Source organism: Pinus tabuliformis, chromosome 9 (genome assembly GCF_031772625.1).
Source record: "Pinus tabuliformis cultivar Carrire ecotype Pingquan chromosome 9, CPIR1, whole genome shotgun sequence".
NCBI classification, from domain to species: domain Eukaryota; kingdom Viridiplantae; phylum Streptophyta; class Pinopsida; order Pinales; family Pinaceae; genus Pinus; species Pinus tabuliformis.
Window position 1 is genome coordinate 26,276,423 of NC_142307.1, and position 21,247 is coordinate 26,297,669.

A 21,247-nucleotide genomic window follows, 5' to 3' on the forward strand; every position below is an offset into this window, starting at 1 on the left:
TTCCATGGACTATAGTTAGACAACCCTTCCAACCTGTCCTCATATCGGATACCAACCCGCAACTTCGACATTGTCACCCACAATGTGACCAACTCCCTCTTAAGCTGTACTTCGCTGTGCACAACTCTGATTCACTGACTTCCAAAGTAGCTCAGACCTAAATTTCCACGATCTTGGGTCTAGGTTAGAGTCTTAAAATCACTGACGCTACCAAACCAAGAATCTCAACCAGAACTACTTTGCACAACGGAAAATATAAAGCAGTAAATCACATATGCACAAGTATACACAATTTTTTAACAAATATTGTACAATAATGTACAACCCCAATCTTTGTTATATTAAACCAAATCTGAATAATACAACAGTCTATGGTGTACAAGATACAATGACAAACATGTTGTGCAAATTCGATGTCGTATCTTGTCTTGCCGGTCCTTCGCTCCTGTATTGCTCACTAGCTTCCCCTTAGTCCTTCAAAGTACAACACATCGAGACTCCAGGAGAGCTACCACCTAACACTACTGCAAGTCACTTCTGTTGCATGTACACGGGTTGATCCAATCTGCTCTCTGGGTAGGCCTAATCTTGAGCTCCAAACTGCCAGGCTAACAATCACCTTAGTCCATCAAGGTGCTGCACTTTGGCACCAAACTTCACCCAACCTTGAGCTCCTTTTCGGCACTTCAAGATATCTTGTCTAGGGCTACTTTGGGCTATCAACACACTGCCCTCCACCAGACCAATGATGCCCAATCATTCACTGTGGAAACTACTCCTGATTGAAGTCTTCTCGCCACCCAAGTAAACTCCAATACACGACTTCCACAGGCTGCAATACCAATCCAAATCCGGTCAACAAACTGTGATCCAACATAAAACACAAATGTTGCTCCAACTCACTGTTTAAGTGTCTTCTTGACTGCTGTAACTCTGGCTTTGGTTAGGGCACTAAACGCAGTCCTAACAACCCTCATAAAACTGTTGCAACAGTCTTGCTTTGGTGTGGATTCCCTTCTCCAGCAAGCCCTTAGCTCCACACTGCCTGATCTTTGCTACAACACCCTTGAATAGGCCTTACGACCCTTTGGTCTTGCCCAGAACAGGCCTGTGGCTTTAGGGCTTGTGGCCTCCCTAAACATGGATCTCCACCCTCAAAACATCCCTTAAAATAGTCCCTAAGTCTGCGGTTTATCCAACAAGGGTACTCATCCCTTCTCGAGCTCTAGGTCACCCTAAAACAGGCTTCAAACAACCTCCTTCTCCCATGCTGGTTCTGCCTCTCCCTTGTTGCGGTTAACCTAGAAAATACCTTGCCTTCACCGAGTTCTTCACTAGTGTTTTTGTTGCACAAAGGATGCTCTTTAGCCTCATACTCACCTTTTGTTTATATCTAATACAAGAGCTCCTCCAACGTTATGATTAGGGGCTTCTACAACTGTCATAGGTCATGTTTACACGAAGCCGACCTTGACACATATGTGTAAACCCCATGATATAACTTCAAAAATTCATATCTCCACTTGTACAACTCGGAATTCGACAATCCTCGAAGCGTTGGATTCTCCTTTCTGCCCTCTATCGTCTCATGCCATCACATGTAGAAATGTGCTCATGGAAATGCCCAAAACACGATTTGGTGCAAAACCCCATACTTGGGTTCCAAGCCCACAATTGACTCTTGTGGCGCTTTGCCCTCCAAACCCCGCACCCTAGGGCTTGGAGTACCTCCCAAGCTACACAAATCAACAGAATCCAATTCCTTATTAGTCAAATTCCATTGCCACTTCCTCAAGGTCTTTTTTAGGACCTTCAAAAGGGTTTTTATTGCTTTTTTCCCATGGTCTTGTGAAGTTGGAGCAATTATTTGAGTTGATGATATAATGACCTTTATATTTTAGCATTCTATTTTTGGTTTCATATTTCCATTGACATGTATTTTACAAAAAAAAGGGTGATGAGGCAACCACCACAAGCTACAACCGTAAGGAAAAAATCCTATCCTGTTAAAATAGGCCATGCAAGGTCTCCAAAATTAAAGTTCCATACAACCCAAATCATAAAGCAACAAACAGATAAACAACCAGGTCATCGGGCAATAGTCATTGGATAGACCATGATGTTGCAAGAATTAAACTTGTTCCAGGAGGAGAGTCTTCATTGTTTGGAGGAGGCCCCAAAACAGATAAACAACCAGGTCATCGGGCAATAGTCATTGGATAGACCATGATGTTGCAAGAATTAAACTTGTTCCAGGAGGAGAGTCTTCATTGTTTGGAGGAGGCCCCAAACATTCAGTTGTGGGCTTAGGATCAACTACCATGGGTTCCCATTCATCATTGCCATGTGCGGGTTTATCATGATGGCCAGAGGAATAGCAGGAAATTTGCCAAACCTAGAGATTACTTTGTGGTTCTTGCAAGGGGTCAATGCCTTTGCTTCTCTTGACACTCTCTTACAACTCGACTTGCTCGATGTCTATTTTGTTACGTGAAGGTTGAGAGTGTGTACAATGGGCAAGAGGATATCCTTGAGGCAACACTTTGCTCATTGTGCATTGTCTAGTAGCCCATTAGCTCATGTAGGTGGACTATTTCCATCACCCCTCCACATTTGCACTTGGATTTGCAGATTCAAATGTGCACAAATTAGAGAGCCTCTTGCAAAGTTTATTGGCACCACGCTCAAAACTAGTTGACACACATATTTTTCTTGTGTTTCAAAGATGATATAAGATATTGATTCTAATCTAGTATTGTGTTGTATGAAAATCCATGGCCTAGGGGAGAGAATATCTCAATAGGGCAATCCAAGGAGTATTAGATGAGAGCAAGGAGGGACAAAACTTAAAGTGAGCATATTTTCAAAACTAGAACAAGTGCTTCAATGTTTCATTCTTGCCTCATAGTGGGAATTCAAGGTGTAGAATTACCTATGGCTAGGTCATCATGTGTTAAAGACCAATTGAAGTAGGGCTTATCGGGTTTTAAGTTCCTTTTTTAGATGGAATTCAAATAATAAAGAAAAATCTTCTCCTTAGATTTGATTCTCTAGATTTTGTTGAGGTTGCCCTTTTGCTTAGGCCAATGCAAAAGCCATTTGTAACCATCAATTCACTTATAGTTGAAAAAGCCTTTTCTTTGGTTCCATCTCTAATCTTTCCACCAAGTTAGCGGCCCTAGAAGGCCAAGCTTAAGAAAAAGGTGTTTTAAGATCAAGCTCTAAACTTTTTCTAGAGTAATCCTATTTGTAAGACTAAGCTTGAATTTTGTTATAATGTCTGCCAATTCTTCCAATCTCTAAATTGGTTATCATAGAAGTTACCAACACCCAAATACATTTCTTGTACAGTGTCTTGGTTGAGAACCAAGGGACTTTTGCAAATAGATTTCCTTGTTGAAGAACCACTTGGAAATAAATCCTAGATTCAAGGAAGTCACTTATCCACACCAACTTGTGTTTGATTTCCCAAGCTTTCCAAGTGCTTTTGGCTACAAAGGTTTCATGACTTGGCTGGGTGTTGGAGTGGTCAATAGATTTTGATGGTTATATTATTCCATATTTTGTAGTTGAGTAAAGCCCTTGAGGTGATTGGTTCCCAAGTAGTCTCTTCCATGCCTCCTTCTCTTCCACTACTCTAATGATCCGTTTGGCGCAAAGAGCCCAAGCTTTCATTTGGGTGGCTAGAGCTCCCGATCCTTCTTTATCCTTAGGGGGTGTAATAGTGGCTCTATTTAACTCCATGGAAACCCTTGTCTCCACTAGAGTCAGTGCATATTTTTTTTTTGAAAAGCTTTTCTAGCTTGGCATAGGTTTGGGGAGAAGGGACTTAATGTGATGAGTAATAGATATGGGTAGCAACCAACTTTTGGGTACAAGTTTGAATTTTCCTATGAGGAATAAAGGCTTCTAGATCCATTTATTGATATTTTTTCTAAAGCTCTTAACAACATTGCTTCTCATAGTTCCTCTTGGGAGGCGTCAAAAGAAAAGGGAATACAGAAGAAGTTAAACACTTTTCCAGATCCGAACCAAGCCCATTCTTAGCCTATTAACAAATTAGGGACATCGTTTTGACTATGTTGATAACATTTTCCATTTATAACTTCCACCTAGAAGCCTCACATAAGATTTGCAAGATATCCACAGTGTTGTCCAAATTTTGCTTCTCTTCGGCGATGTTTATAAAAGAATCATTTGTGAAGTGACAATTCACTCATTGATCGCCATATACAATAGGGAGAAGAAACCTTTGATGGGGCATTGTGCTATTCTACTATGAATAAGATAGCCAAGGGCTTTAGTAGATATTACATAGAGGGTTAGGGTGAGTGGGAAACCTTGCCTGATCAACTAGAAGAGCCCTATTTCATTAGACTAGGTTTGATTAATAGAATGACAAGCTGTGTTTGTTGAAAAAGGTTGTTATTCATGTCAAAGGCAGTCTAGATGGAAGGGTAAACTTTATAACTAATGGCCCATTTAAATACCTTTTAAGTTTTCGGTGATAGGTTGCATGCCTCCTAACTTTTTGCGATTGAAGAGAAATCAATTTTTGAATGCATACATATATAAACTATGTCCCTAGCTAAATTTGGCCTCAAATTGACCCCTCATATAGTCTAACCTAATACAATTTTTAAGGTGACAATAAGGGGACAAGTTGCCTCATAGATCCCCCCCCCTCATTTAGTATAAATATGCCACTTGTGTGGCTCATTTGCATCATCAACTCAGATATTGAGCAAGGAATAAAGTCTGAGGTGACCACAGGATCTAAGCCGAGGAAGAAAGAGGGTTGAGTTGAGGCTAGGTAACACTGTGACAGGGCCAAGCTTTTGCACTTGAACATACCGAATTCTGGGCAACCTTTACACTTGTTTTGGAGTGGGTCGAGCCCCTGTTAAGGGCTGGCTGGTAATCCTTATCAGAGCAAACATTAGACTTGTTGAGTAGGCCTTGCCCTTAACCATTGAATATTGCATATTTGTGACAATTTTGCAGGCTGAGTTTTAGCCTAAGTAATCCGCAGGCTTGTAGGCTATCATCAAGAGAAGGAATAATTCATTTGTGAAAAAGACAGACCACAGTGTTGACTCGTCTAAGCCACAACAGGGATTAGTGGAGGATGTAACAACTTTTTACGAGGTTTGCGTCGTGACAGGCAAAGTACAAAATTGTGTTGATTTGACCACAAAGCATTGGTGTCCTCATGCTTTCAATAGGTTGGAGCGTGCAGAGGTTTAAGTTCGTGCTTACAAAGGACTGGTGTGTTGATTTTTGTAGCATCGGACAAGTGTTCTAGTCTCGACTTTGGTCAGAGAGGCTTAAAAACACTAGAGCTCCAGAACCCAGAAAAAGTTTCATGAGAAAACACCTAGAGATGACTTAATTAAGTTAATTAATTTTTTCTAACTTAGGGAAAATGATTAATTAACAAGAATTAATTAAGAAAGGTGAGATTTCTCTAGAAACTCACATGGATCAACTAAGAGATGATCTTAGTCATTGATGAGGGTTTAATTATTGTCGTTGGTGATCCAACAAGAGATTATAAGAGGAGCTTGATGGGGTTGGAGCAAAACACACTTGAGGTCAAGTTCCTTGGTAGAGATCGAGCTTCCTAGTTGTAGTGATTCAACAGAGGAGAGTTTGAGCCAGAGAGGGGACACGGAGACAGTGAGTCCAGAGAAAGTTTTCCAGTTTCGGAGAGGCAGGGAGAGGAGGCTAAGTTTATTCTCTAGGAGGCTGCGCAGGGGCTTGTGTAGAGCCTCAGAGAGGCAATTTGAGTTGGATGAGTAGGAAATGGATTTAGTTATCGAGAGTCGAGATGATTTTCCAGAGGGTTGGAGTATCATTTCCAGAGTAGTAATAGTTAGTCAAAGGTAGATTCGAGGCAGATCCGGGCAGTCCGTGTGAGTGACTACACAAGGCTTGCGTAGAGGGGTCTGAGTTAGCTAGTTTGAATGGCCAGACTGAGTGATCCAGATCTCTTTAGCTACTAGAATTAACCAAGATCTTTTACTTCTGTGATGTTAGCAAAATTGCATATGAAAGAGTATGAAAAGCCACATGTGCATACTGTAAAGAAGATGAAACATAACGACGACCATCAAATCAAGAACACAAACACATTGATAATGGAGTTCACCCAGTGTGGGTTACGTCTTCGGGCCCTGGTGTCAAGAGTGGGGAGGCCGCTTCATTAATGCTGCAAGATGATGATGTACATGGTATATTCTTTGTCATTACAAGGATGAATACCCTCAACCAGAGTGGCATGTCTCTCCACGAGACGTTCTCAGGAACTCTCACTCATATGGGCAAATTCCCTCAACAAGAGTGGCATGTCTCTCCACGAGACGTCCTATAGGAACTCTCACTCAAATGGGTCTTCCTTCAGCATGACAAGCTAATAAAATCTCACATGATGTGGCATACAAGTATCCCTCAACATAATGGTAATCAGGGATCTCAACAACAAAAACATCATCTCAGCAAAATAGAAGAAAAACATGACATAACTGCATCATATACCTCCACTTTTGGGGATGGCCGAAAAATGCAAAGCTCAGCTGCTGAAACGGACTGCATCGTTGAATTCATGGCGCGAAATCATGTCAAACAACTATAAACTTTGCCCCTTTTTGACACCGTCAAATTTTGGACCCTCGGGCATCTTGAAGATTCCCCCAAAGATTCCTTCTTGAAGATGGCCGAAAAATCTGCTGCTCGGATGAAGATTTTGAGCACACCACTGTGCTCCTTGCGAAATTATGTGAAAAATGACTATAAAGTCGACATCATTTTGTTTCAGTAAAAAATCAACCTCCAAAGGAATCTTTTAGATTCCACAAGATTCTCCAAAGATTCTTTGCTGTTGGATTGTTGAATTTCTGTCGCTCAGATGGAGATTATGACTGCACGGTTGGACTCCTGGTGAGAAAACGTGCAAAAATGACTATCAACTTGTCAAATTCTGACACTGGCACCTCTGGCCCTCTAAGGGAATCTTTTCAGCGTCTTGATTGATTCCTCGCTCATGGTTCCACTGCTGTGGCCTACACATGGTTTGGCTCTGGTTATCCACCGCCGCTGCTTGGTCGAATGGTTTTTGAGGGTTTATATATAAAATCCCAGGCAGACAAAACAAAGACGCTGTTTGGCCTAACGATGGATGTGCTAAGTGTGGTGTGGGTGGGCAGGGGTTCCAACCCCACCGACCCCCGGTTGGCGAGTTTGTTATTTTTTTATTAATTGTTGGTGGTTACAATCTTTAAATGGTGCGTTTAACACTTAATATGGCTGGCGGTTGGGTAATGTTGTTATGACGGTTTGCATTGTATCCAGTGGTCATGGGGCCGACCCATGTGGGCTGAGCGGGTTCGAACCCTGTCGGCTCCACACTAATAGTATACCATAGTTCCACTTGGGGGGGGGTGGTGGGGGTTGTGACCTGCCACCTCGATTTTTGATTTTTATGTATAATACAATGCGACCGATGGGGTGGGTGAGTCCGGCAGGCCCGACCTACCCCCTTTTTTAATATATATTTATATATATATATATATATATCTTTTTTTTTTTTTTTTTTTTAACCCATATAGTCATTTTTTAATTTGCTGAAAATAAGGGTCATTGGGCATTTTAAGTATTCGACAAATTCATCGATTCCAGTGGTCAGATTTCGTGTGCCGGGTCTCTGCCAATTTGTTGTCTTCTTAAGCCTGCCACTTGTTCAAATTTGATCGGAACTTTGACCAACTATAACTTGAGCATATAGACTCAGATTTGAGTGTCATTCGCATCGTTGGAATCAAGGCGACGAGCACTACGATCTGGTCCTGGTTTCACATCAATTTGAGGACTTTAATTTTTGAGCTTTTCCATAGCCACTGCAGAATTTTGAGCGTGTCCGGAGCCACCTGGATCACTGAGCTAGGATTGCTTGGGGAGGAGGGTAAATTTCCCTCAATTATTTTGGCATTATTTCTCTCAGACATGATCGCCAATTTGACATCCATTTTATTGTACTCAGGATTTCTCTACTGCATAATAATAAAACCCTCAGCTATTGCACCGATTTTCTTGCATTGGTTTTTCTGTGGATAATTGTTCAAAAATAACAGTGTCATATTTTTGTGTGTGCGCTCTATATTTCTCAGTTTCCAACCTTTTATTTTTCGCAACATTTTTTTATGGTGAAAATTGTAGTTTGGTTTTATTCGTTATTCGCTGTAGCAAATAAATTGCACTTAATTTTAATCGGTTAGAAGAATAATTTTCAGTTGTTGCAATAGATTTAAAAAAAGTTGACATGGTATCAGAGCTAGTTTAGCAGATGAAAGGCTCAAAGGCGAAGAGGGAGAAATTCATAGCTCAAAGGGAGCAACAATATAATTTCTTTAGGGTCTGTGCAGAAGCTAGTCAGGTAGGTTGAATTGTTGAACAGGGGTTCGATTTTCCAGTGGCAGGTGGCAAGAAGTGTTCAATTTGTTCAGTAGCAGTTCCAATAGGTAGTGGTGAAGCAAAACGAAGAATTTGTTGAGAAGATTCTTGATCTAGGTGTAGTTGCTTTTGCAGCAGTTTTGCAGTAGCATAATCAATGTCGGGTGGAAGAGAAATAACACACATAGGGATTTTTCTCAGAGGGTTTCCAGAACAAGGAAATTCGAAATTTCTAGTTGCAAAGGCAGAACCAACAAGCAGGACTGCGCATTCCAAAAGGGAGTGCATTTTGCAGAGCAAGTAGCCAAGCAGGAGAGGAGGAGATTCTTATTTGTTTCCCAGTTGTGAAGTTTTGCAGAAAATCGCCTTAGTAGGACTTCATGATCAAGATAGGTTAGATGGTGCATCCAACTATTGTATCTGGAAAGTCAGGATGGCTTTTCTGCTGGATGAGTTTGGTTTGAAGATGTACGCAGAATTAGCTATAGGCTATAACTGTACCTACAAATCCACAACACCTAGAAAACTACAATAAGGAGATGGCCAAGGCAAAGTGGTTGATCCTTGATGGATTTTGGGATCATATAGCCTCACACTTAGTGGCCAAGAATACGACCAAAGAAATGTGGGATGCTCTTGCAACACAATACCATAATTCCTTTGCGAATCAGAAGTTGTTCCTGAAGGAGAAGTTGAGAACCACTAGGATGTAAAAGGGAGAAGGAGTTTCTCCATACCTTACTAGAATTTAGGATATCCAAAATGAGCTTGCCATGGTCAGAGAGACACCACAAGAAGCTGAACTTATGCATGTTGCCATCAATGTTTCATTGAGGAGTGGGCTACTTTCGTCCAGGGCATCACTGGGCGAGATCAACTACCTAGATGGCATCAATTATGGGCAGATTTCACGCAAGAGGAGATGTTACTTGCTCTAGTCAAGAGTAGTCTCAGGGGCAGTAGCAGAGGATCAAAGAGTGTGAAGGAGGAGGAGAACGTGGCCCTTGCATCAAAGGGAAAATCAAAGAAAGGTCCCAATTAGGGACAAGGCTCATAGGGAGGAGAAAAGAAGAAAAAAGATTTGTCGAAGATCAAGTGCTTCAGGTGTTGTGAGTTCGATCACTACAGTACTCAATGTCCTCAAAGGAAGGACAAGAAGAAGTAGGAGTAGGCAACAACTTCGGTAGAGATTGATCAGTTGTCCTTTAGATTGGAGGAAGACTTCACTTTATATGCAACTATACCTCTAGGATAGAGGTGGGGAGACATTGAACTCTAGACTCCAGAGTTGCACAGAGATGGGCAGGATCCTTCGAGGATTGCATCTGACAGGTGTTGAGCATTAGATCATTGTTTAGCATCGGGGAGGTGTTTCCTCTTGAATCAATACCCTTGCTACAGGGGCCCACAATATTCAGTAGCAGATGGATCGGTGTTAAGGATGGCACATTCAGTTCTTGAGGGACAATTGCAATACTAGTTGCAGTTAGATGCTAAGAAGCGTAGAGCAGTTGCAGCGCAAGCATTCTTAATGGATAGTGCAGAGACTAGTAGCAGCCAAATTCTCAGGAGACAATTGTAGTTCATAGGACACAGTTGATTCAATTCCCAGTTGCAGTAGTTGCAACAACAATAACAACATGAGATAGTTGCAACGCAGTACAAAGTTGGTAGCGGTATAGTTGTACATTGCAGTGTCAACAACGTAGATGTAGGTTGCTTCAACTTAGAGTAGCAAATAAATAAGAGTTGCACAATAGTTGGTGGACAATGGCAGTTTGTCACAGTTGTCAGACATCAACAACATGTATTGGAGTTTGTGTTATAAGATAGAGAGAACACCTTCCTTGCTAAGAGGGAGTGTTAATTTTTGTAACATTGAACATGTGTTCTAGTCTTGACTTTGGTTAGAGAGGCTTAGAAACACTAGAGCTCCAGAACCCAGAAAAAGTTTCAGGAGAAAACACCTAGAGATGACTTAATTAAGTTAATTAATCAGTAATTAAACACCTCCTAAGTCTAACTTAGGGAAAATGATTAATTAACAGGAATTAATTAAGAAAGGTGAGATTTCTCTAGAAACTCACACAGATCAACTCAAAGATGATCTTAGCCATTGATGAGGACTTACTCATTGTTGTTGGTGATCCAATGAGAGATTATAAGAGGAGGTCGATGGGGTTGGAGCAAAACACACTTGAGGTTGAGTTCCTTGGCAAAAATCAAGCTTCCTAGTTGAAAGTAGTGATTCAACAGAGGAGAGTTCGAGCTAGAGAGGGGATGTAGAGACAGTGAGTCCGGAGGAAGTTTTCCAGTTCAGAGAGGCAGTGAGAGGAGGCCAAGTTTATTCTCTAGGAGGTTGCGTAGAGCCTCAAAGAGGCAGTTCGATTTGGTTGAGCAAGAAGTGGATTCAGTTGCCAAGATTCGGGATAATTTTCCAGAGGGCCGAAGGATCATTTCCAGAGCAGCAACAATCAGGCAGAGACAAATTTGAGGCAAATTCGAGGCAAATTCGGGTAGTGCGTGTGAGTGACTGTGCAAGGCTTGCGCAAAGGGGTCTAAGTTAGTTAGTTTGAGTGGCCAGACTGAGCTAGGATTGCTTGTGGAGGAGGGTAAATTTCCCTCAATGATTTGGCCCATATTTCTCTCAGACAGGATCGCCAGTTTGGCATCCATTTTATTGTACTCAAAATTGCACTGCTGCATAATAATAAAAACCTCAGCTGATGCACCAGTTTTCCTTCATTGGGTTTTTTCGGGGGCAATTGTCCAAAAATAACAATGTCATATTGTGTGTTTGCTCTATATTTTTCATTTTCCAACATTTTATTTTCCGCAACATTTTTTATGGTGAAAATTATAGTTGTGATTTTATTCGTCATTTCCCGTGGCAAATAAATTGCACTTAATTTTAGTCATTTAGAAGAATAATTTCTAGTTATTGCAATAGATTAAAAAAATTTCACATGGTGTCCTCATAGGTGGTTTCCTATAACATTGTAATAGATTGATGCCTATTAGTAAAGCATTTACAAGTGGTTTTCTCCTAGTTTGGGTTTCCACTTTAAATCTTTGTGTTCATTTGTTATGTTAATTGATGTGATTAATTCTAGCATGTGATTACTGTTTTAGAAGAAAAAGATTATAATAATTTGTTTGATACTAATTCACCCCCACCTCTTAGTATCATTGTGTGTTCCAAGAACTGGATTCAGAGTGGGTGCCTTAAAGGATAGGTAATCACTAGAAGAAAGATCCCAATAAGCACGAATGGATAGTTTCTCTTAAGTAGATCTCCAATATTTGATGGAGCAAATTATTCATTCTAGTTTATAAGGATGACGACTTATATAAACTCTCTTGGCTTTGACATTTGATAAATTGTGGTTAAGAATTATAAAGCTCCAGTGAATTCCCCAACATATCAAGCTAGGATAAAGGCTAGTGAATAGAATGCAAAAGCAATGCATGCCATTTTAAGTGCTCTATCAGAAACATAATTCATTAAAGTAATGCATTGTGAATCAGCCAAAGAGATATGCGATAAGCTTCAAACTATATACAAAAGAGATGACACAGTCCAAAAGGCAAAGCTTTAGACCTACCGAAGACAATTTGAAGGCTTGAAAATGAATGACGAAGAAGATATTGTTGCTTACTTTCTGTGGGTAGATGAAGTGGTCAATTCTCTCAAAGGACTTGGTGAAACAATTGAAGAAACAACAATTGTTCAAAATTTTTTGAGGTTTCTTCCTTTGCATTTTGATGCCAAAGTCTTTGCCATAGAAGAATTAAAGGATTTGGAGAATCTAACAATGGATGAGCTTCACAGCATTCTCATTGCATATGAAATGAGGATAAGAAACTCATCACATAAGGAAGCAACATTTGAAATATCAAAGGAGTCAAGGAAATGCAAGTCTGGTGCCTGCTTCAGTGATGAATCTAATGTAGAAATGGCACAACTAGTCAAAAAGCTAAAAGGAAATCCAAACTCAAGGTAAGTTACCTCTCATTTGTTTTAATTGTGCTAAGATAGGACATTTTGTTGCTAAGTTCCCTCTTAGGGAAGATAGTGATGATGAGGAAGAACCCAAAAAAGGTTCTTCATAAGAAAATCTTTGAAAAAGAAGAGTCTCTACTCTAAAGAGTATAATGATTTTCTTGAAGAAGATGAATATGATTTCGATGATGATAGAAGAAAGATCCTATTTCTAGCCACAAATGAAGAATCCCACATGGGCAAATTAGAGGAACAAAGGAAAAAGCAGGAGAAGAAGAAGAAGAAGATGTTGATGGTGTAGTAAATCTTGAAGCATAACTCATTAATGCATTTGAAGAGATTGATAACCTCAAAAAGAAAAAACAAAAGACTATCTAAGGCAATTATCCTTTCCAAGATTGAAAAAAGAGGAAGCAAAAAGAGTGGAAGAAATTGTGAGAAGCAAAAAGGAAGAGAATTGTAAGAAGCTTGAAGCAAAAATTGTCTCGTTAAGGAAAAAAATAGATAAGCTGAACAAAAACATGAAAAGCTCTCTAACTTTGGACGCCATTCTTAGTAGTCAAAGATCACCTTATGACAAGATAGGTCTTGGTTATGTGAGTGAGACTTCATACAAAGAAGATGCAAGTCCTAGGTCATTAGAAAATAAAGTTGAAGAAAAGTCTGAAAGCTCCAATCCCAGTAATAATAAGGAAAGAAATCAAGATGAGGTTGGAAAAACTGCTACACTAAGAAGTTACATTGATGCTCTCAAGGGGTCCATTAATAAGGCAATCAACAATATAATAAATGACGAGGACTAGCAAAGAATTGAATCTTCTCCAAAGGAGAACAAGTTTAGAAGAATTGGTTTGTCAAGGCAAATCATACATAACCAGGTATTAAACTATTGTTCTTGGTCATTGCTTTGTCTGCAATAATTTTGGAGATCAAGCAAGAGATTTTAAAGCTTATGCCAAAATGGTTAGGAAAGAGTTTATGATCAAACCTCTAGAAATCAATTTGTAAACAACAAAATCAGAAATACTAATGGGTTCAATAACATGAATTATAATTCATTTGCTCCATTATTCAAGTACAATATAGAGTCTTACAGGTGCAACAATTTTGGACATATGGCACGAGATTGTCCTACAAAATGAAGAGAAGGATTTTGGAAGAGAAAACAAGAAGACCCACCAACGAAAAAATGTGGACTAGTAATGTCTGCTCGAAACAATGAGTCATTGGTATCTTGATAGTGGATGCTTTAGGCACATGATAGGATATCAAGAGAAATTTATCACACTAAAAAAAGAAAAAAGAGAAATGTGACTTTTGGAGATAATGGATCTGCAAGAATCGCTGGAAGAGGTTCGGTGAGCCTTGACAATGGTAGGGCTAAAGCACGAAATGTTTTATATGTTGAATGGCACGAATATAATCTTATAAGTGTCAGCCAAATGTGTGGTCGAGGTTATGACTTCACTTCCCATGCTAAATAATGTGAAATAAGGAAAATAGATTCAGGAAAATTAATGGGAAGAGCAATAAGGACTTCAGGCAATGTATATATTCTTGATGAAATTCAAGGAGAAAAATGCTACATTGGTGAGACAGATGAAAGTTATTTTTGGCATAATAGGTTAGGACACTTGACCTTTGACAATTTGGTAAAAATCAATAGGACACAAGTAATGAGAGATATGCCCAAAATTCTCAAATCCAACAAGCATCACCTGTGAATCATGCCAACATGGGAAATAAACGAGAGTGAACTTCAAGTCAAAAGAGTGCTCAACATCAGGACCATTGGAGCTTGTTCACACAGATCTATGTGGACCAACAAGAACACCAACTTAGCAAGGTGAAAGGTACTTTATGATTTTTATAGATGATTATACAATAATGAAATGGGTTGCATTTCTTAAAGAAAAATTAGAAGCACCCCATACCTTCAAATCATTCAAGGCCTTAGTTGAAAATGAAAGTGATCTAATAATCAAATATTAAAGATCAGATATAGGAGGTGAATTTACCTCAAATGACTCTAATGAATTTTATGAGAAATATGGAATCAAGAGACAACTTTCAGTTTTTTTTTTCCTTTCTAGAGAAAAAAACTGTAATTTTTATTATGATATCAGGGAATAAAATTTACATTTTGTAGATAGACCATGTGTGTATGCAATTCTAAGCGAGAACAAGTTTGTAAGGAGAAAATCATCTATCAAATAGGGTTCAAGGAATGAAACCCTAGGGTTAAAAAACCAGACCACAGAGCTAAGAGAATCAAAATGTCTGGGCACGTAGGCATGACCAAAAAAAATTTGGTCATGTAGTCCTGCAGAAACCTAATAGGGACCGGGTTAAATGGCAAAGAAAGGCCAAAAAATGAGCAAAAAACTCTAGAAAAAATCAAAGGGACAAAAAAACCCCAAAGGTGTCACTAGCCAGCTGACAACCCACACAACCATGACTAAAATGCCGACCAAATGCCAAAACCCTGGGTACAGGCCGTCCAAGTAGCCCAAAGAACCCTGAGAGGGCAGTAGAAAGATAGAAGGCCAAAGAACCCCCAAAAAAACCTACGGCGATCACCAAGCAGACCGAAGAGATCACTACGAAAAAAGAACTACAACGAAGGGAGGAGATGACTTCTGCAAAGGAAAAATCCACAATGAGCACCAAAGGCAACAACGACAACGAGGTGATGAGCCACGGGAACCCAAAACCTGGGCACAAGCTGTCCAAAAAGTCCCAAAGATACCACAACACCCACGATGAAACTCCAAGCAGTTGAAGGCGACCACAGTAGTGATAGACATTTGCAAATGAAAATAAGAGGCACGAAACGAAGCCAAAAGCGGCAAGGGAGTTGCCTCAACCTTGCTCCCTCAATTCCCGAAAGTCACAACTACTGCAAAAAAGAAAGGCATGAACCGGAGTGGCAAAGGAGCCACCTCATCCCCGCTCCCTCAACTCCCTTCTCAATAACATATAGCGCAACAGGATGAATGTTAGAGGAGAAGACACCAATCGACGAAGGAGAATGAGTGAAAGCTGCAGTTCGACCCGCAAAAGGGCAACAAGGCACCCACAACACCCCAAAAACTTGAGCCACAGGAACTACACCGAGAAACTACATCCTCGACAGACATGGAAGCGACTGCAAACTAGAGGGACAGTGAGAAAATCCAAAATGAGGGTTGCAACGTTAAGGGTTCATGCTGCCAAGCCCTCCATCCCTCAAATCAAGAGACAACTTTCAGTTGCAAGAACTCCACAACAAAATGGAGTTGTAAAAATTCATGATAGATTAGTGCAAGAAACAACAAGAACAATGTTGCTAGAAGCCAAATTTCCGATGATAAGTTGCTCATCTTCAAACTCTTCATGGTTGAAGAGAAATGAATTTTTGAAGGCATACATGTATAAACTATGTCCTCAACTAAAGTCAACCTCAAGTCGGCCCCTCTCATAAAGTCTAACCGAATCCAACTTTTAAGGTGATAATAAGGGGACAAGTTGGCCCCTATACTCCCCTTCGTTTAGTATAAATATGCCACACGTGTGGCTCATTTGCATCATCAACTTGGGGATTGAGTAAGGAATAAGGTCTAAGGTGACTAGAGGATTCGAGCTGAGGGCCATAGCCATATACAGGGGTGAAGACTATATCTATAGCCTAGCTGAGCCCACTCTAGAGTGTGGATTTGATCTATATTATTTAAGAAAGAGGGCTGAGTTGAGTAGCAGAGAAGGAAATCTGTGGCAAATCTAAACTAACAGAGGATCATTTTTTGGTTACTCAGTGGTATTTTTTGTGGGTATTCACCCATGGTACAATATTGTGACAAGGCCAAGTTTTTGCACTTGAATAGACCAAATTATGGGCAGCCTTTACACTTGTTTTGGAGTAGGTTGAGCCCCTGTAAAGGGTTGGTTGGTAACCCCTGTCAAAACAAACATCAAACTTGTTGAGTAGGTTGAGCCCTTAACCATTGAATATTGCATATTTTTGACTGTTTTGAAGTTCGAGTTTCAACCTAACTAAACCGCAGGCTTGGAGGCTATCATCAAGGGAAGGAATAATTCATTTGTGGAAAAGACAAATCACAGTCTTGATTCATCTAAGCCGTAGTGATTAGTGGGGAATGTGACAACCTTGTTGGAGGTTTGCCTTAGTTATAGTTAGAGTACAAAATTGTTTTGATTTGACCACAAAGGATTGGTGTCCTCATCCTTTCAGTAGGATGGAGCTTGCAGAAGTGTAAGTTGGTGCTTACAGAGGATTGGTGTCCTCACAGGTGGTTTCCTGTAACATCGTAATATTTTGAAGCTTATAATTGAAGCATTTACAAGTGTTTTTCTCCCAAATTGGGTTTCCACTTTAAATCTTTCTGTTCATGCATTATGTTAATTGATGTGATTAATTCTAGCATATGATTATTGTTTTAGACGAAAAATATTTGTTTGATTCTGATTCACCTCCCCTCTCAGTATCATTGTGTGTTCCAATAGCAACATGTGCATGGCCAAATTCAAATGCTCTTAGCATGGTGAAGATGAATGGCTATTCCACTTTATTGTAGGCTCTTATAAAATATATTTTAATGAATAGGGTTTTGAGGGATTGGTTTTAGGACGATTCCATATCTTCCTGTTAGCTCTCTGTAATTCGTCTAGGATGAGGAGAGGAATCCAAAGGTAACCACAAACCACTTGGAAGCTTGGAATCTAGCCCTTCCAGCTTCAGAGAGGGTTCTTTCTGTCTAAAATTTCAGTCACTTAGATGTTAGGCTAGGTATGGTGCTCAGTGGGGTATAAGCTTTATAGGTTTGTTGGTTGGTAGGAGGACAAATCCATTGGGCATGGAGTCATGTGAAGTTGATTATTTTTCTAGTGATAGGATGAAAAGATGAGGGGTCTTCTATAGGGGCAAGGTAGGTAGTCTTGGTGGTGTAATCAAATCAATTCTCTGTAGGAGGGTGAGTGGAAGAATGGTGAAAACAACATATAGAGCATCAAAATGTGGGATGAATTCTAAATGTTGCTTTGAGAAGAAAACATAGATTGTTTGGAAAACTAATTCAGAGCATTTTCAAAATGAATTCTGAGATAAATTCGAATTTAACCAAACATGAAGACACACATTCATGGCATGGAAATAACACAAGGTAAAATTACAACATGAGAAAAGCACTTCACCATCAAGAGCTGACACAAGAATCCCTGTAAATCAAACCTCTGTCTCTTTCATTCACTGGTAAAATATTTAGAAAAAATACAACGTACACAAGTCTCTCCTTCTCAAACTTGACCAACCCTTTTTTCAATTACATTCATATCATAAATACGCCAAAATGAGTCGGTTCCCACCTCCAGGGGTCGAATTCCTTATTAGGATTTCAGTTTCTAACTTCTGCAATGAAAATAGCACTGATTGCTAAAGACTAGGGACTGCTTAAAAAGATCGTTTCTAAGCATTTTATATTAATTTATCAGCCCCAAATCGAGCTTGTGTGTCATCAAATGCTTTACTACAATTACTAAGACCATATAAACAAAATTACAACAAGTTTTGACTAGGTAAACTTGTTCAAAAAGATGTCTGTCTGAAAGCGCAGCGCTGGCGCTGCGCAACTCCCTAATTCTCTAGAAATGCAAAAACGCAGCGAGAAAACACATCGCTCCCCTTCCTTCTTTTGCAGAACAACCAAGCACGACCTCACAATGAACTTCCGATGGGAATAATGGAGAGCTGAAAGATCTTGTATGTAGGTAATCATGCAATTAACCTCCCAAGGTGGCTAGGAGAGGATTTGATGGCGATAGTTACGATTTGAACTTGAATGCCCAAAACGTAGCACTTGGCAAAAGCGCAACAATTGTCCTCTTGACCGTTGTACTCTTGTTAATGTCATGACCAATCCTGATTTGACATGTAAATTGACTCAAGACATCTACAACTCTATGCCAATGATGATAAGACATAACAACATTACATCACTCAAGATCTTTTTGATGAAACTTGACCCTAGACCCACTTAGCTCAACCTCTCAAGACATCAATGACTATTTTCATTACTCTTCACACACTTTGACATAATTACATTGAATAATGAAAATTTTATTCTAAACTAAGACCCATAGCTTTGATCTCTACAAGATCATAGCAAACCTTTATACATATGTCAAAAAAACTTGAAAGCCAACTTGTTTTCTGACTACTATGACTATAGGAAACTAACACTTTCCAAAAAACAATCACAAAATTAAAAAGGTATCATCCTTTGATAAACCGTATTTGTTTCACTTTGATGATTTTCAATAGAATATATTTCAGCCCCAAGGTGAGTGCTTTGGCTAAAATTTTGTAAGAAACATTCAACTAAGTTATCAGTTGCCAAGTTGCTATTCTTAATTACCAAAATACGATAGTTCTTATGTTATGGAAACACTTTATCTATAAAGGGGAGTTCACCTGACTTCAAAATGAATTTGATCAACCCCTTGTTGATGTAGTTGCAAAGTATACAAGTTTTCATGGCTTCTTTGTACACTTGTAGCAGATTAGGCCCCACAAAGGCATAGTTGGATTTATATAATTCACTTGGATAATTGTCTTGGCGAGGTGACTTATGGTTGGTCATCTCCTCAAGGGATGTTGTTAATTCATCTAGCCTTTGATGATGCTTGCACATTAACTATTGTTCTTTCTTTTTTGGTGGAATATGATGATATAGGATTACTTGACCACCTTTCTTTCCTCCATCTGTGAGATTGAAAAACAATGTTTCAATGATTGGCGAGCTCTTTTTTTATATCCACTTTGTTATTTTTCCATCCTCTATTTTAAGAGCCTTAATGTGCTCCATTGTTTATTTGAAGGTGAATGTTGTGGAGAAGGTTCTTGGTTGGCCTGATTCTAGTCTAGCCAGTGCAATTGAGTCATGATTTGGGCCCCTCTTGCAACTTAACCATTTTATTGAGCACTTTTAGGATAGGGAAGCTAAGTTGAGGCACTCATTGAAGGTGGAGGAGACATACAACGCAAGATTAGCCCAATCGCTAGTTAGTGCAACCAAGCTTTGATTTGGGCTCCTCTTGCTTTATGCATCTCCTCCACCTTCAATGATTGCCTCAACTTAGTTTCCCTATCCTAAAGGTGCTCAATGAAATGGTTAAGTTGCAACATTTTTTAGTCTGGATACTCATTCCAGTTCATTACTTTTTGTTTTTCTTCTCTTGATTGGTGCCAATTACTTGATGTAGCCCCTCATAAAGGTAGCGACTCTTTTAATGGTGTCCTTCTAGTAGAGAATACAGACTTTATCCCCTTAGGCACATGGGATTAAATACATGACACATCTTTCCAGTGGGATGTGTTCCAATAGGGTTAATCCTCCTATAGGTTCTGCCTTTATGCTTGAAGAAAAAGAGGTTTTGTTTAGATAACATAGCACTATCAAGTCTTTTTAGGGCTTGCTTGCTACCTTTCTAATTTGACTAGTTGCAAAATAGTTCAGGGGAATCTTTGTGGCAAAATTTGTTAGGGTCGTAAAGATCTTTTACTGCTGCTCCATGCATCTATTCCCTTAGGGGCATAGGAGCATGTAAAAGATCCTCCTTGTCGTCTTACGTCTCTAGCATAACTAGCATGCCTTTGAAAACTCATTGGTCAGCTAGTCCCACAAGGATATTGTCTCACGAGCATCATTTGGCACATATTATTGGCCAAGCCTAGTATGTGGCCCTTGAAATCAAACAAAACCTATACAACACAATTTGTTGGGTCTAACATGTATTGGATAATGACTTCTGCCTAACTAAGTGAGATTAGGGTTACAATTTTGTTGTTGCCTTCATCATGGTTAGTGAAAATTAAAAAAAACAAAAAAATATGGTCATATTATGTCGGTTGTTTGTTTAAGAAAAAACCCAGTAATTTTAACTCGTAAATACAAAGTATCGAGCTTAGAAACAACATTTCTTACTTTGAACTATGGATTTGTGATAGGGGTTAATGAATCCTCATATATTCCATGATATAGCTTGATTAGGAACTTTCAAGAACAATATCCATTATCCTCTCACCTTTTACTCCTTGACAGGGTGTCAAAGGGGTTGGGAGACTTTACACTTTGCATCTAGGGTGGAAAATAATCATTTAAACATTTTTTTTTGGGCTTTTTGTAGGGATCATCATTATTGGTTGTTTGAGAAGCATCCCTAGTAGAGTAGTGGTTTGGGAGCTGTTAGGTGATTCTCTAATTGCCATAGAGCTCATATGCTTCTTTTGAGATGTACCTGGAGTGGGATCAATTGCGTCTTGCCATCCCTTTTCCAACAACTTTAGTCCATCCCTCATTGCCTATTTGTGACAAGAGTCGAGGGGCTTGACTTGTTCCATTAGCTGGGGGGACATGTGTCTCATACTTTTGCCTATAAGGGATAATCTTGTATTCTATGGTGGGGACATTGGTGCCTAAAGTAGGGGCTGGGGAGATTGCTGTATCGCACAGTACTAGCTACCAAACAACTTTTACCCCTCCATCCCCCCTGAATGTACACAAATTCTTCTAGATTTTCAAAATATCAACGCCAAGACAAATCCTTTTTTGAGGGAATGAGGTAAAGCGTTGAGCCATGTCAGGGGCATATGACATATGAAGTAGCCAATTGGGGTGGAGATTTGTTTTGGAAAGGCCCAAAATTGAATAGGGAGCCTTGGGAATTCCATCGAAACTAGACAATAGAATTTGGAGTCTTCTTCAATGAAAAACCAAATAAGGTGTTTCTTGGAATTATTGG

General features: G+C 39.6%; 1 protein-coding gene across 1 annotated transcript in view; it reads right to left on the reverse strand.

The window, feature by feature from the left end:
• The window catches only part of LOC149146931 (uncharacterized), a 35,623-nt gene that overhangs the window by 6,750 nt on the left and 7,626 nt on the right, over positions 1–21,247 (reverse strand). The gene's annotated exons all lie outside the window — the stretch shown is intronic.